Below are 16,242 nucleotides of genomic sequence, written 5' to 3'. Positions count from 1 at the left end.
AGTTTAACCTGCAATTTGCAGAATGCAAAGATTAATTTGTTTAAATAGCAGACTCATCAGAACTGTACATTTAAACAAACTCTCCAGTAGAGGAACGGCTGAGGATCCTGGGATTGTATTCGTTGGAGTTTAGAAGATTGAGGGGAGACTTAATAGAGATGTACAAAATAATACATGGCTTGGAAAGGGTGGACGCTAGGAAATTGTTTCCGTTAGGCGAGGAGACGAGGGCCCGTGGACACAGCCTTAGAATTAGAGGGGGTCAATTCAGAACAGAAATGTGGAGACATTTCTTCAGCCAGAGAGTGGTGGGCCTGTGGAATTCATTGCCACAGAGTGCAGTGGAGGCCGGGACGCTAAATGTCTTCAAGGCCAAGATTGATAGATTCTTGTTGTCTTGAGGAATTAAGGTCTACGGGGAGAACGCTGGTAAGCGGAGTTGAAATACCCATCAGCCATGATTGAATGGCGGAGTGGACTCGATGGGCCGAATGGCCTTACTTCCACTCCTATGTCTTATGGTCTAACATTAGATCAGGATGGCTTCCCTAGTTTAAGGTCAAATTGATTACCCAAATAATCAATTACCCAAAAGAAACAGTGCCTGCCCATCTTGTTCGGATAATTGAGGTTCCTATGTATTGCACTTCCTCTTGAATGACTGAAAAATATTTCCTGTTGACATTTATCGGGACGACCATTTGAAATGCTGAATGTTCTTTGCAAGAACGGCTCCATGCATCAGGTATGGAAAAAACATAGATCTAAGTCAATTCCAGTCCATCTCACTGGGTCAGGGACAAGTCCCAATTGCTGCCAAAATGGTTAGAGAAGATATGCTTGATGGTAGAGTCAGAGACACAGAGCACGGAAACAGACCCTTCGGTCCAACTCGTCCATGCCGACCAGATATCCCAACCCATTCTAGTCCCACCTGCCAGCACCTGGCCCATATCCCTCCAAACCTTTTCCTATTCATATACCCATCTAGATGCCTTTTAAATGTTGCAATTGTACTAGCTTCCACCACTTCCTCTGGCAGCTCATTCCATACACGTACCACCCTCTGTGTGAAAAAGTTGCTCCTTAAATCTCTTACATCTTTTCCCTCTCACCCTAAACCTATGCCCTCTAATTCTGGACTCCCCCGACCTCAGGGAAGAGGCTGAGTCTTTTTATCCCATCAGTGTCCCTCATGATTTTATAAATCTCTATAAGATCACCCCTCAGCCTCTGACCCTCCAAGGAAAACAGCGCTAGCCTATAGCCTCTCCGTAGAGCTCAAATCCACCAACGCTGGCAACATCCTTGTAAATCTTTTCTGTACGCTTTCAAGTCCCACAACATCTTTCCAATAGGGAGGAGACCAGAATTGCACGCGATATTCTAACAGTGGCCTAACCAATGCCCTGTACAGCTGCAACATGACCTCTCAACTCCTGGACTCAATACTCTGACCAATAAAAGGAAAGCATGCCAAATGCCTTCTTCACTGTCTTATCTACCTGCTCTTGGGTGTGTCTGCAGAACTGTCACCTCACTGCGTCCTTGTTGCTAACACTGGAAAGGATTTGTGAAGAATTTAGAGCTGACACTTTCCACCTAGACTTCAGGCTCTGGCTCACTAGTTACCCTCTCCTAACGTAATGAAGATATTACTAAGTAATCCAAGAGGTGGCATATTTAAAGTGAGAGGAGAAAGATTTAAAAAGGCCATTAGGGGCAACGTTTTTTTTGTACAGAGAGTGGTTCATATGTGGAATGAACTACCAGAGGAAGTAGTGGATGCAGGTACAGTTACATTTAAAAGGCATTTGGAGAAGTACGTAATAGGAAAGGTTTGGAGGAATATGGGCTAAACACAAGTGGAACTAGTTTGGTTTGGGAACATGGTCAGTGTGGACTAGTCGAACCGAAGGGTCTGTTTCCACACTCTATGACTTGAAGATTTGCTTTTTGCTAGCCTACAGTCATTTCCCCTCAGTTTGAAGTTGTGTTTCTTAAAACAACAATGCTTTCAGCCTCATATTTTAAGGCAAAAGCCTTTGCACACAATTCAATCTTCCAGCACTACACATCAACTCAGTGGTTCTTTGTCCAGTGTTTGAGAGCTTGGATTTTTTTTCCCTTTATGCAATAGGGCCTGAACATAGTATCCAGATCACAATATCATACACCTTTAAAATAGCAGCATCTAACTTTTTTTTAAAAACTGGTTTGGCAACTGCAGTGTTCAATCAGCTTTCTTGATGTCTACTCCACAATAACTAGTGAAGCTAAATGGCACAAACAATTCAGGGTGTAGCTTTGCTCGCTGAGCTGTAGGTTTGATATCCAGATGATTCATTACCTGGCTAGGTAACATCACCAGTGGCGATGACCTCCAAGTGAAGTGAAGCTATTGTCTCCTGCTTTCTATGTCTGTCCTGGATGGGATTCCTGGGGTTTGTGGTGATGTCATTTCTTGTTCGATTTCTGAGAGCTTGATAGATGGTATCTAGATCGGTGTGTTTTTTTAGTGGCGTTGTGGTTGGAGTGCCAGGCCTCCAGGAATTCTCTGGCATGTCTTTGCTTAGCCTGTCCCAGGATAGGATGTGTTGTCCCAGTCGAATTGGTGGGTTTTGTTTCATCCGTGTGTAGGGCTATGAGGGAGATATAAATAGAAAGCAGGAGACAACAGCTTCGCTTCACTTGGAGGTCACCACTGATGATGTTACCTAGCCAGGTAATGAAACTTCTGGATATCAAACCTACAGCTCAACGAACAAAGCTCCACCCTAAACTCAACCTGAGCTACAAACCTTCACAAACCTTGCAGGCACAAACAATATTCACTTCCTTATTTAAATACATCCTTTCTTTCAATGTGCAATACCTTTGGACTTCATTTGTGCGGACTTTCACCAGCAATAACTCAAGTGGTACATCTATCTTCTAATACTACAATAGCTTGCTATCCAATGCAATCCCTTAAAGTTGTCTAAAGTATGCATGGGCTCACTTATTGAAAGTATCAAGGCAATTTTAACGTGGTCTTATTTTGCATGTTATTAACACAAGTAGTTAACCAAATTTCTTGCATTCTTGAAGTCAGATTTCCTGCCCTCTTATTCTAAATTCAGGCAGCTCTTGTTGTGCTTTCGTGCAATCTCTGCAAATCAGATTTACTTCATACAGCTTCCTACTATCCAACTTAACATTCTTCTGCAAAACCAAAGATTCATGGGTGCTTTATCAGTTTTGAATCTCAAACAACATTGTTTGTTTTTAAAATCACGTTTAGTTTCTAAATCTCATGTGTAACTCCCACTTTCATTTTTGATGGTGAAAACTAAACCAACTGTTACATAATGTACCAGTTTCTGAAATAATAGCCCATTAAGAAAAAACAATGAGGAAAAATTTACATGGCGAAATAATGGTGTGTATTCAAGATTTTGATCTATTGTTTGGATTCAGAACATTTTGTTTTCAGAAATTCTGCCATTAATTCAGTATAGCTATCATAAAAGGAACTCTAGTTCAGTACAACTTTTGAGTAGTATTTGCCTGCCAGTTGTATCATTGCCTTCATTATCAAGCACAGAATCTTGAGAGCAGCATGTGATTTGTTACTTTTGACTAAACACAAGTCAATCACTAACAGAACATATCAACTGACAAAAAGCCTAGAAACTAATTCACAAACAAAGAAATTCAAGATTCTAAACATTAATTAGAAATGGTTGAAAGCTGTCATATTTACGTTTAGCTCTGATAACATTCTAACTCCACAAAATGAAGCATCTTGGACTTTAAGCTTCTGTGTATACAACTGTGCAGTGCTTCCCACTGTCTTTCTTTTGTTATAAGCTTCAAGAATCAGCATGCACACGCTGCATGTGCATTGATTTTAAAAAGATGTATGGGGTACCTTTTCTTTACACAACATGGCTAGTGTGTAGAATGAACTGCCAGAGGAAGTGGTGAATGCAAGTACAGTTGCAACGTTTAAAAGACATTTAGATAAGTACGTGAATAGAAAAGGTTTGATAGAATATTGACCAAATGCAGGCAGGTGGAATGGTTTACTTTTGGAACATGGTCAGTGTGGACAAGTTGAACCGAAGGATCTGTTTCCATGTTATCTGACAAAATAACACTTGTATCTTGCTTTAGAGATACAAAATGTTTTATACTAAACATTACACAAGTAAACTGGTTAACTAATCTGGCACTGAAAAAGTGATACTTCAGCAGACAGAACTCAGCAACTAAACAGAACTTTTATTTGTTGGACTAAAGGGCTCTCCATATAGTTGAAAAGTTAAAAGGATAACTTAAATATCTCTGAAAAATAACTTACAAGAGAGAGAAGTTTGCGGTCGAACTCCAGATTACAGCAGATGCAAAGGATATTTAATACCAGGAGATTTTAATTGGGTCATAGCTGGGGTGATGTTCAATTACTTGAACTGTGCAAGATGTAACTGTAACCTACAAGTTTATTTGATTAGATTTATTCACAGTATGATGTTTTTCCAAAGATTAATGTATATGATAAATAGCAACTATTTCCATCTAGTATAAATATTTCAGTGGAAACATCTCCAAGCACTTGAAAAATTAATACTTCAACAAAACTTTAAATCCACAGAACACAGTCAATGCAAATCTATATAAGCAAATTATGTTAAAACGCAGCATAAAAACATTACAACTTCCTGGCATATCAGCTGCGGATTAGTTTCTTGATAAAGATATAATTCTAAATTATCCTGTGGGAATGTCAATGAAATTTACATTATTGATCACTGAATTCTGGATGGAGATTTCTTCCTTTTCTCAGGGGGGTGATAAATGGGATCCAAGTCAATGTGTTTGTTGATTGACTTGGATCCCATTTATCTCTCTTTCACTTCCCCCACCTCCGAAAAGGAACAGGAAACAACATCACCATAGGAAATGATGTCACCACAGGAAATAACATCACCAATCCAAGGAAACGCAAAGCATATAAGTAGAAAGTAGGCTACACAAGCTCCCTGAAGGTGTTACCTAGTATGGTGACAAAACATCTGAAAATGAACCTCCGGCTCAGCGAGCAAACCTACACCTAGAACCTCAACCTTAGCTACAAATCTTACACTCAGTGATCAGTGAATTTTAAGAGCAGAACAAAAGCCCCCACAAAACTGAATCCATGTATAATATAAAAACATTACTGTAGTTAGTAATTAGACAGCTGGAATGCAATTTGAGGCTTCAGGTACTAACTGATTCATATGTAGCTTATAATACTCATCTAGTTATTTAGATAAATTGGAAGACTGCCTTGCAATCAATGACAGAGAGAAGAACCAGCTGATTCATTAAATCCCTTTAAAAGACACCATGTAACCCATTCTAGAGTATTTACTGGTGCATACAAGTTTAATAGAAAGTGCTTCCTAGATGGTCATAGCAAAAACCCCTTTGAAAGCTGTAATCTAATGATAGAAAATAATGTGAAGCAAGCAGGAAAAAATTATTTCCTAGCATGCCAATTTGAGACATAGCAACTAACATTATCCGATTTACTGTACCACTCGGATATTCTTAGAGCAATTCCTGCTAAATTAGACCCATTACTCAGTGATGAGTCCCTGTTTTATCCCATTGATAGTTTCACACCTTATAAAGTACTCCTTTTCATTTTGAGGTTTTAGCCAGAAAATAAATTTGTCAATGCTAAAACTAAATTGATGTGAGGAAGCAGCTTTTGAAGTCAATGACTCATACAGAAGTTTCTAATTCTTAAAAACATGAGAAACAGTTAAACTGAACAAAATACTCTCCCTTGGGAGTAGAAAGGGAATCTTGCTTCATTCAATTAAAACAGTAGGAGTGCAAGTGGGAAGACAAACATGCAATTCATTTGTTGTGCAAGGAGGAAAGGATTCCTCACAATGTCAATGTCAAGAACAAATGGAAAGCGGAAAGACAACAGTGCAAGATGATATGGCAGATGAGATATAATGTGGCACACTGTCTTTTCCCAGTCTTTTTCTGTCTGAGAAAAAAGAAAGCAACCTGATCAGAAAATCCACAATTTGCAAACCAGTTAAAGTGCCCCATTTCAAAAATCACAAGGCAGATCTGCTACCTATGCATTCAGCAAGGGAACAGTGTGTGTAACACTGGATAAAAAAGGAGTTTGTTTTAAAATGGAGGATGACAGGAATGTGTGGAGAGATGAATTTATACACATACTACTAGATCACTTTTATTCATCATTAGCAACACGTATAAGATATGAACAGAATCATGTAAATGGACAAATTAAGAGCAGGAACAGGTCAGTCACTCATTCCTGCTCCATCATTTATGGGTGATCTAACTGTGGCCTCTATCCTATAACCCTTTTGTTAGTCGAGACTCTAGCTTGAAGTATTTAAGGCAATGAGCCTGCCTCCATTGTTTTCTGGGGAAAAAAAAATCCACAAACTAATGACCATTTGAGATTTAAAATACTCACCTGTCTTAAATAAGAGTGTTCTTGTTTGGAAACGGTATTCTTGTGTCCTACTCTCTCCCACCAGTAAATGTTCTTTCAACACCCATCTTGTTCAAGTCTCAATAAAATCACTTTTCACTCTTTTGAACTCCAAAGGATCCAGTCCTAAGCTGTCTAACCTTTACGCAGAAGACAAACCCCCTTCACCCCAGGTATCAGCTCAGTGAACCATCTCTGAACAGCTTCTTATACATTTATATCCTTTCTTAAATTGGGAAAAGTATACAGAGTACTTACAGATGCAGTCTGACCAACAGTGCAATTATAGTAAAATATCCCAACTTTTACATTCCAGTTCCCTTGTAGTAAACAATATCTATTTGCCTCACCTGCCTACTAATTTTTCTAATCTTGCTACCAAAGTGGACAAACTCAGTGTGCCACATTACATTTCATTTGCCATATTTTTGCCCACTCAAATGCGTCCAAGTCCTTTTCATAGCTGAGTTTTCTGAAGATGGAGGTAGCTATCATATATTCATCCCCTTTATCGAAGTCAACGATATTGACTATTGATAGCTGAAGTCCCCAACACTGATCCCTGAAGCACTATCATGCAAAACCAAAAACTACTCATTTGTCCCTCTTATTCCTGTTCACTTGCCAATGATTAATTCATACTAAATAGTTTCCCCTCCACCACAAGCTCTTATTTTCAGTTCTAATCTTTGATGTGGCACCTGGTCAAACATCACAGATGTAACGTGTCAGCACAGCTGCTTTATATATTTTATAAACTGTATATAAAGAAAAGATTGGATTGCGCTTTTTCAGTCGAGGAGGGCTGCATTATACATACAAAATTTTAAACTTCCATTTTTTCTCCCCCACAAACTGCAGGCTAACAAAGCAAAATTCAGGTTTGGCTTTTGTCTTACAAGAATGAGAGCAATAAAAATTAACTCTGACTCATCTGGGAGGAACAAAGCCAGTATCATAGAATCCCTACAGTGTGGAAGCAGGTCATTTGGCACACTGAGTCCACACCATACATCCGAAGAGAATCCCACCCAGATCCACCACTACACTATTCCTGCAACACTGCATTTCCCATGACCAATCCACATAACCAACACATCCCTGAACATTATGGGCAAGTTAGCATGGTTGATCAACCTAACCTGCACATCTTTGGACTGTGGGAGGAAACCAAAGCACCTGGAAGAAACACATGCAGACATGGGGAGAATGTCTGTGTGGCGTTTGTACAGTCATCTGAGGGGGGAATTGAACCCAAGTCCCTGGCATCACGAGGCAGCGGTGCTAACCATTAAGGCACTGGACTGCCCCAAAACATCCCTTAAAATACAACACAGTTGGGTACCATGTTTCAACTCAAAAATTTCTATTCATGGTAAAATGAGATACACACAAGTAGTAAAATTTATTTTCAACATATTTGAAACAGAGGTCACCGACTCATTTTCCAGGAGAAAATGAGGACTACAGATGCTGGAGATCAGAGTCACGAGTGTGGTGCTGGAAAAGCAGAGCATCAGAGGAACAGGACAATTGACATTTCGGGCAAGAACCCTTCATCGGGCCTTTCATTAGAGCTCTTGCCCGAAATGTCAATTCTCCTGCTCCTCAGATGCTGCCTTCTGACCTGCTGTACTTTTCTCGCACCACATTCTCTACTATAAAAGAAAAACTGTTTGGTGTTAAAAGTTGTGCTCCACGCAATGTAGCCATCCTTTGAAGATAAAACACGATCAGCTGAAAAACAAGTCTCACACAGAAACATCACAGCCTACGAAGATAACCATTGTGATCACATTTGTAAATGAAAGCATTCTGCAGTCACCACATCAATTCCTCTTCAACTCCTGTATCTTTCAGCTAATCTACCTCAATAAAGATTTTATCAGGACACAAGTTCAGACAACTTACTTGATGGGTAACATTTTTTTGAATTTATCTTTGAAAAGCAATTTAATATTCATTTAAGCTTCTGAATGCATAATGCTTTTGAATGTCATGAAGCAAATCAAGTTGAGAGGAAGGTACATGAAGTTCAGAAGTAATTGCAACCGGTCTCTTTCATCGTGAAAATAACTACAAAAGGTATGCAAAGTATCTCATGATCACCTGGGTTAACATCAATAAATGGCAGTTTGCATATCTTTCAGGCCTGCCAATGATTTCATGTTCACGTTACAACCAATGATCCAGAGGATAATGGAAAGTACATCCTAGTGCTTTTAGATGATCAGAATCTACTCTTCCAGCTGAGTCAAAGGGGGAACGTGTTGCAGATTCATGGAATAACTATAAGTTGAAGCATGGCGCATTTCTTGAAATCAAGAACGTGGTTGAGTTCGAGTCTGGACAAAGTTAACATGAATATATGAAAGGGAAATGATGCTTAACAAATAAGACAGAGCAGCAAAAGTAGGCCATTCAGCCCTTCGATCTCTTCCACCATTCAAGATGATCATGATTGATGTGATAATCCCCAATTCCATTTTCCTGTCTTTTCCCCATAACCCTCAATTCTCTTACTGAATAAAAGTCTGTCTCAATCTTGAATATACTTAATGACCTATCCTCTACAGCCCTCTGGTAAATCTGGAATTCTTTACCATTCTCAGGAAAAAAAAACTACATCCCTTTTCAATATATGATCCTTCATTCTGAGATTATGCACATGAGGGGAAATAACTTCTCCATTCCAAAGGGGAATCATACCAGATTTGAAACATCAATTGTTTCTCTCTCACCCTGTTAAGTTTCTCCAGCAGTCCGTATTTGTTTATCTCTGCTTCTAACTTGTCAAGCTCTGTGTTTTACAAATCATTCTTCTAAACTCGTGAATAAAAGCCCAAGCCACCAAGAAAATCACTCCATGTTTGGAATCAACCTCGTGAACCTTCTCTGGACAGTATATCGCTCGTGACATAACAGCACCAGAATGGTTTGCATGAATTTGGTATACAATGCACGAAAAAGCAACTTTGACACTTTATCTACTTACATTAATTCAAGCAGTTTGTGAAGTGAATTAAAAATTCTCTAATTCAACACCTTCAAATTTCACAGTATGATTTTTTTTTAAATCTCATGCTTTAGACCTTCAAGCCATTTGGAATGATTCCCAAGTGGAATCCTAGTTTCTCAGGAAAGCAACAGTCAGTATGAATCAAATACAGCTAATAAGGACATATTGGTTCAAAACATTAACTGTTCCACGTGCTGAATTGCTACAGCTCTGTTCTAATCAAATTTAGACACTTTTGATACAAATTAAAAATTCAAAGAGCTTCCATCAAATGCAACCATGCACAGGAAAATCAACAGGAGTCACCAGTGCCCTTGTTTGGGCCAAGCAGAAAAGAGTCAAGAGTGTGGTGCTAGAAAAGCACAGGTCAAGCAGCATCCAAGGAGGAAAGTCAATGCCTTGGATGCTGCCTGAAGGGCTTTCGTCTGAAACGTCGACTATCCTACTCTTTGGATGCTGCCTGACCTGCTGTGCTTTTCCAGCACCACACTCTTGATTCTCATCTTCAGTATCCACAGTCCTCACTTTTGCCAAGCAGAAAAGAATGTATGCCAGCCCGTGAGAATTTGAATCCATTTTCAGCAGTTACCAACCGGTTCATCCCTCATTGTCAGAAAATAACAACATAAAAGGAATGCAGTTTTGACTAGTGTTGAGATTTTTTTGAAAAAGGTACCATTGGGAAAAATATTTACAATTTCTCTAAGTGTACAAACATAGCATACTATCAGTCCTTGCTCTAACTTTCCCTCACTTAATTGCAATAAATCTTAGATATAGTTACACTATCTGGTACTAGGTCACAATTGAGACTTTATAGAAGGGCTCTGGCCCAAAACGTCGAATTTCCTGTTCCTTGGATGCTGCCTAACCTGCTGTGCTTTAACCAGCAACACATTTTCAGCTTATCACAAGACTACTTAACACCATCCCATTTTCTTCCAACAACAGAGAAGATATTAAGTGGATAGCAATTACATAAACAAATATTTCCTAATTCTCAAGTACAAGTACAACCACTACGCGGGTGGACAGCCAACTTAGTACACATACCAGGAACGATAAAAAAAAAACCGAACCACGAAAGAGTGTAAAACATTACATGGAAACTCTGGCCAAAGCAAACTATATCGCAACCCTCGGATATATGACGGATGTAAAGATAGATCTATGACCGAATTCATCAACCAAGGACTGTAAACGAATAATGTAATCAAGTTAAACACAAATAATATTGGACTTTAAATACAAATGGTTTACTGTAAATTACCACCTTGTTATTAGAGAAGCGTTCAGTTGAATTCCCAACCTCTGGACGCCTTTTAATTCATAAACACGGTGCAGTCGCCAACAACGAGGGCTGGACGTGATGCAAGTTGGAATAAGAACACGTAGAAACATAAACTAAGTCTCGAAATACAAGTCAGATTATTGGGCAACCTTCAACACAGCCCTGAATACACAGAAGGTGCCTATGAAACTACGGCACAACATCAAGAGGCCACTCAGGCACTCTAGCTTGTTGCACCGTTTATTTACAGCATGGCGGATTTGCATCGCGGTTGCATTTTCTCGATAACCAGAAGAAAACCGACCGCAGTCACAAAGCCAATGATCTTCAACCCCTGATGGGGTTGCAGCAAGCGCAACTTTTTTTTTCCCCCCTTGCTTGAGGTGTGCGGCTGCGTGCTTTGGAGAGTGTGACGGAAGGACAGAGTACCGCGGTGCGTGCTGGGAGTTGTAGTTCCCCCGCTGCCTCCCTCAGCGCCGCCATGTTGGCCCGGCCCCCCGCTTACATCCCCAAACCCCCGGGAGCCGAGCCCGCTCCTCGTCGGCACTTTCCTGCTCACCCGGACCAAGAGCCGACCTGCGGCGGAGGAGGGTGAAAGGAGTTGATCTCCCATGTCGGTAGCGCCCCCACCCTCATCGATCGTCTTTAGGAAATCTCCTAAAGGAGCGCTTGCTACAGCCCCTTACCCCGCCCCCTTTTCCCCTTTACCTCCTAAAGTCTTCCCAGTGTAATGGCCGCCCGGCTACCGCGACCAGATCACTTTTTGGGGGAGGGGAGGAGATGATAATCTCTTCTCGCGAGAGGGATCGTCCCAAACTGCCGGCAGCCCACATCACCTCGCGAGAACACGGCGTGTGACTGTCGGCCAATCACATTGAGCCCTGTCGTAGGGCGTTGGGGGAAGGTGGGACCAAGCGCCACACAGACGAAAAGTAGGCGGGGCGGCAACCGGGGTCGGCAATGATTGGGTTAGGGTAGGCCACGTGATGATCGTCCCCCCCAGCTGCATAAAAATCCCTCGTCACATGACTTGTTCACACACCATTCTCCCCTCCTCCAGGGGAGGCGGTTATTTCTGGCGGGAAGGTCGCCATTTTGTGGGGGAATGGAGATGTTGGAGGAAATTGAGAACTGGATGGGAGTATCTGAAAGTCAACAAATTGCTGGAGAAATCGAATGATCCTTCCTCAGAACTCATTTCAAGATTGGAAGCTTTTGTAGAAGCATGAAATTGGTATTTCCCTATTTCATCTCTTCAGTACCCCTGAGGTTGGAGGGTAAAAGTTTCCTCCCCATGCCACTACTCACTCATTTCTCCTGGCTGCATGAACTGTTGACTTGCAAGTTTCCTCTGGCGATGCCAAAGCGGAGGAGAGATTCGATGGAAGTTTTTAAAATCACAAGGGGTTGAGTTAGTGGATGGCAAGAAGATGTTCCCATTTGGAAAAGGGTCATGAACGAGGAGGCTTGTTGTTAAGGCAATTTACAAAGGAAGCTAAATGTGACGTGAGAATTCTTTCACCGCATGCAGTTCAGGTCAGGAATGTAATTTTGGAAAGAGCCTGAATCAGTCACATAATTGAATGCAAACAATTTGAATTTTTACCTTTCCTGCATTGTCAGTGCTCCAAGGACCGGTTAATTGATTATTGAAACATACTGTCGAATGTGGAAGAATCGACTGATGAAGTTACTAGTTGAAGGGAAATAAGAAGTTGTTCTGAAGAAGGCTCACAGGGCTTGAAAATTAAATTTTTTTCCCTCTCTCTACAGATGATGCTAGCATGCTGACTTCCTCTAGTGTATGTTTTTGTTCATTTAAGAAGAATTTGATGCTGGATTGACCAGTGCAAACCTTTGACACCAACACACAGTAGCAGGAGTTTGTACCATCCCCAGAATGTACTGCATTAACTCACCAAGACCAACAATGTCTTCTAAACCCATAATCATTACTATCTAGAGAAAAAAGAGGTGCAATGGACCACCAAGTTTTCTTCCAAACCACTCACCATCTTGACTTGAAAATGTATTGCCATTACACTGAGCCACTGTGGGGCGGTATGGTGGCTCAGTGGTTAGCATTGCTGCTGCACAGTGCCAGGGACCCGAGTTCGATTCCAGCCTTGGGCGATTGTCTGCGTGGAGTTTGCACATTCTCCCAGTGTCTGCTTGGATTTCCTCCAGGTGATCCAGTTTCCTCCCACAGTCCAAAGATGTGCAGGTTAGGTGAATTGGCCATGCTAAATTGTAACATAGCCTTCAGGGATGTGTAGGTTAGATGCATTAGTCAGGGGGAAATGTAGAGAGATAGGTCTGAGTGGGACACTCTTTGGAGGGTTGGTATGGATTTGGGCCAAAGGGCCTGTTTCCTCACTGTAGGGATTCTGACTATTGCTGAGTCAAAATTCTGGAATTCTCTTCACAAATAGCTCTGTTGGTTTATTTACACCCTGTGGACTGCAGCAATTCAGAAAGTTTGTTCACCACCTTCTGGGGGGCATTTCGGGATGAGCATTAAATTCTGGTTTAGTCAGCAATGTCTTTGATCCATGAATGTATTTTTAAAATGAGACTGACAAATAACCAAAATTATAATGGGCATTGGTTTATCTAGTTTTGGGATTAGCATCTTTTGACACTGGAAAAAGTGAGTACACAGCTATTTCTATCATTGATTATAGGCAACCTGAGATACAAGGAGAATCTCGCGAGTTTTGAGAAGATTTGTAGCTCAGGTTGATGTTCTGGATGCAGGTTTGCTTGCTGAGCTGGAAGGTTTGAGATGTTTCGTCACCATACTAGGTAACGATCTTAAGTGAGCCTCTGGACAAAGCATTGCTGGTGTTTCCTGCTTTCTAGTTATATGTTTGGGTTTTCTTGGGTTGGTGATGACATTTCCTATGGTGATGTCATTTCCTATTCTTTTCTTAGGGGGTGGTAGATAGGATTCATTCCTGGATGTCACAGTAGAGCAAACAGCCAACAGGGAACTTCAAACCAGCGTCTACAGGAAAACATCATACAGACCAAATATTGAATTACAGAAGCAATCATCCCACCACCCACAAATGAAGTTGCATCAGAATATTACTTCAACAAGCCCCCACACACTGCAGAGCGGAGGAAAATTACGTATACAATGTATTCAAAAAGAATGGGTACCCAATGAACACAGTCCGCCAATTTTTCAATGACATAACACATCTAGAAATGCTATCCAATCTCCCCTACATCAAAGACATTTGGAAATGACTGCTAGACTACTCAGACCCTTTGGCATCATGGTAGCCCACCAAAACACTAAAACAGCAGCTAATGAACTTGAAAGATTTTATACAGACAACAAGCAGAGCTAATGTCATTTACAAAATACCATACAAGATCTTTAACAAATGCTAGATTGGACAAATGGGCAGAAAACTAGCCACCAGGATACATGAACATTAAGTAACCACAAAACGACGTGACCCTCTCTCACTAGTGTCCTTACATCCAGATAAGGAAGGACACCACTTCGACTGGGACAAGACATCCATCCTAGCACAAGCCAAACAGAGACCTGCACGAAAATTTCCAGAAGCATGGCATTCCAACTGGAACTCTATCGACAAACACAATGACTTCAATCCCCCTACCACCCCTTGAGTAAAAGAACAGGAAATGACATCAACCCAAGGAAACTCAAACCATATAAATAGAAAGGAGGAAACACCAACAGTGTTTCGTCTGGAGGCTCAGATTTCTCCAGTTTCCTCATTTCCCCTCCCCCGACCTTGTCTCAGTCGGTTCCCTCAACTCAGCACCGCCCTCCTAACCTGCAATCTTCTTCCTAACCTCTCCGCCCCCACCCCACTCCGGCCTATCACCCTCACCTTGACCTCCTTCCACCTATCACATCTCCATCGCCCCTCCCCCAAGTCCCTCCTCCCTACTTTTTATCTTAGCCTGCCTGGCACCCTCTCCTCATTCCTGATGAAGGGCTTATGCCCGAAACGTTGAATTTCCTGTTCCTTGGATGCTGCCTAACCTGCTGTGCTTTAACCAGCAACACATTTTCAACTGAAGATGTTACCTAGTATGGTGACAAAATGTCTGAAAATGAACCTTCCAGCTCAGCAAGCAAACCTACATCCAGAAGGAGAATCTGTTTGCTTAAACTGGAGGATACTCAGCAGAGACTCATTTATTACATTATTGTACAAATACTGACCAGTTGAATGGCAGAAGGAAATGAACAAAAGTGAATGAGTATCAGATTAATTTCAGAAGAATACAAAGTGACTTTATTGATTTAGTACTGTTATCTGACATGTGCTTGCACTTCACATTTATGTTTAAATGTTGGTAGCTCCTCATTCACTGGATGGGTGTACTGTTCCTTCATCTCAAAGAAATATACATTTCTGGGGGTTACAGAGTCATAGAGATGTACAGCATGGAAACAGATCGTTGGGTTAAACTCGTTCATACCGACCATATCCTAACCTAATGTACTCCCATTTGCCAGCACTTGGCCCATATCTCTCTAAACCCTTTCTATTCACATATCCATTCAGATGCCTTTTAAATGCTGTAATTGTACCAGCCTCCACCACTTTCTCATTCCATACAAGCATTACCTTTTGTAAAAAAAGATGCCGCTTTAGTCCCTTTTATATCTTGCCCCTCTCGCCTGAAACCTATGCCCTCTAGTTCTGGACACCCCACACCTCACCTTTGTTCCTACCTGCCTTGACAGTTTGACTTGCTCCTTTTCCCAACTGGAGCAGTCTCAGTTTGATCTCTTTCCTCAGCATTTCCCAGCCCCCTCCTCCTAAGCAGCTCTAGCAAATCTCCTTGCCAGTATATTAATCCCCTTCCAATTCAGGTGCAATCCATCCTTCTTGTACAGATCACTTCTAATCCAGAAGAGATTCCAATGATCCAAAACTGTGAACCCTTCTCCCCAGCACCAGCTCTTCAGCCACACATTCACCTGCTCTATCCTCCTTACCCTTACAAGCTCATAGGACCGGGAGTAATCCAGATATTACTACGCTCAAGAAGCTCCTTTTTAAATTCCTACCTAACGTTCATTATTCTCCTTTCAGAATGTCACCCTTTTCCCTTCCTATATCGTTAGTTCCAATGTGTACAGCTAGTCCTGCTGGTCCCTCTTCATTTTAAGAACATTCTGCACCCTCTGATGGCCAAACTGCATACCTTTCTTCTCCACCAACATCCTGGACAAAGAGCTTGCGATATCTGCTGATACATTTGAGGCCTTAGTAACCAAGAGGTGTCCAAGGGTATTGGAGAGCATCTCTACTCTTGGAAATGCCAGAAAGTTTTAAAGAGCAAGAGGTGGCCATTCAACCAATCCTGTCAGCAATGGCTGTCAGAGCATTTTGACTCGGGTATCAAATCTCTTCCCTT

The 16,242-nt window shown here is 41.3% G+C and overlaps 2 protein-coding genes across 7 annotated transcripts in view; one reads left to right on the top strand and one right to left on the bottom strand.

Annotated features, from left to right (window-relative positions):
* Nucleotides 1-11,605, bottom strand: part of reps1 (RALBP1 associated Eps domain containing 1) — a 65,154-nt gene extending 53,549 nt beyond the window's left edge. For 2 of the 6 annotated variants that reach the window (XM_060831231.1, XM_060831235.1), the window contains exon 1: nucleotides 10,807-11,197. The gene's annotated coding sequence lies outside the window, so the exon portion shown is untranslated. Of the gene's footprint in view, nucleotides 1-10,806; nucleotides 11,198-11,383; nucleotides 11,455-11,532 lie in introns of those variants that run through there. The other 4 variants (XM_060831234.1, XM_060831233.1, XM_060831232.1 and 1 more) reach the window with 4 other exon arrangements.
* Nucleotides 1-16,242, top strand: part of abracl (ABRA C-terminal like) — a 54,346-nt gene that overhangs the window by 20,285 nt on the left and 17,819 nt on the right. The window lies entirely within an intron of this gene.

Source organism: Hemiscyllium ocellatum, chromosome 10 (assembly GCF_020745735.1).
Source record: "Hemiscyllium ocellatum isolate sHemOce1 chromosome 10, sHemOce1.pat.X.cur, whole genome shotgun sequence".
Classification (NCBI taxonomy): Eukaryota; Metazoa; Chordata; class Chondrichthyes; order Orectolobiformes; family Hemiscylliidae; genus Hemiscyllium; species Hemiscyllium ocellatum.
The sequence above is the reverse complement of the archived record's forward strand: the minus strand, read 5'-3'. Positions and strand labels throughout refer to the sequence as shown.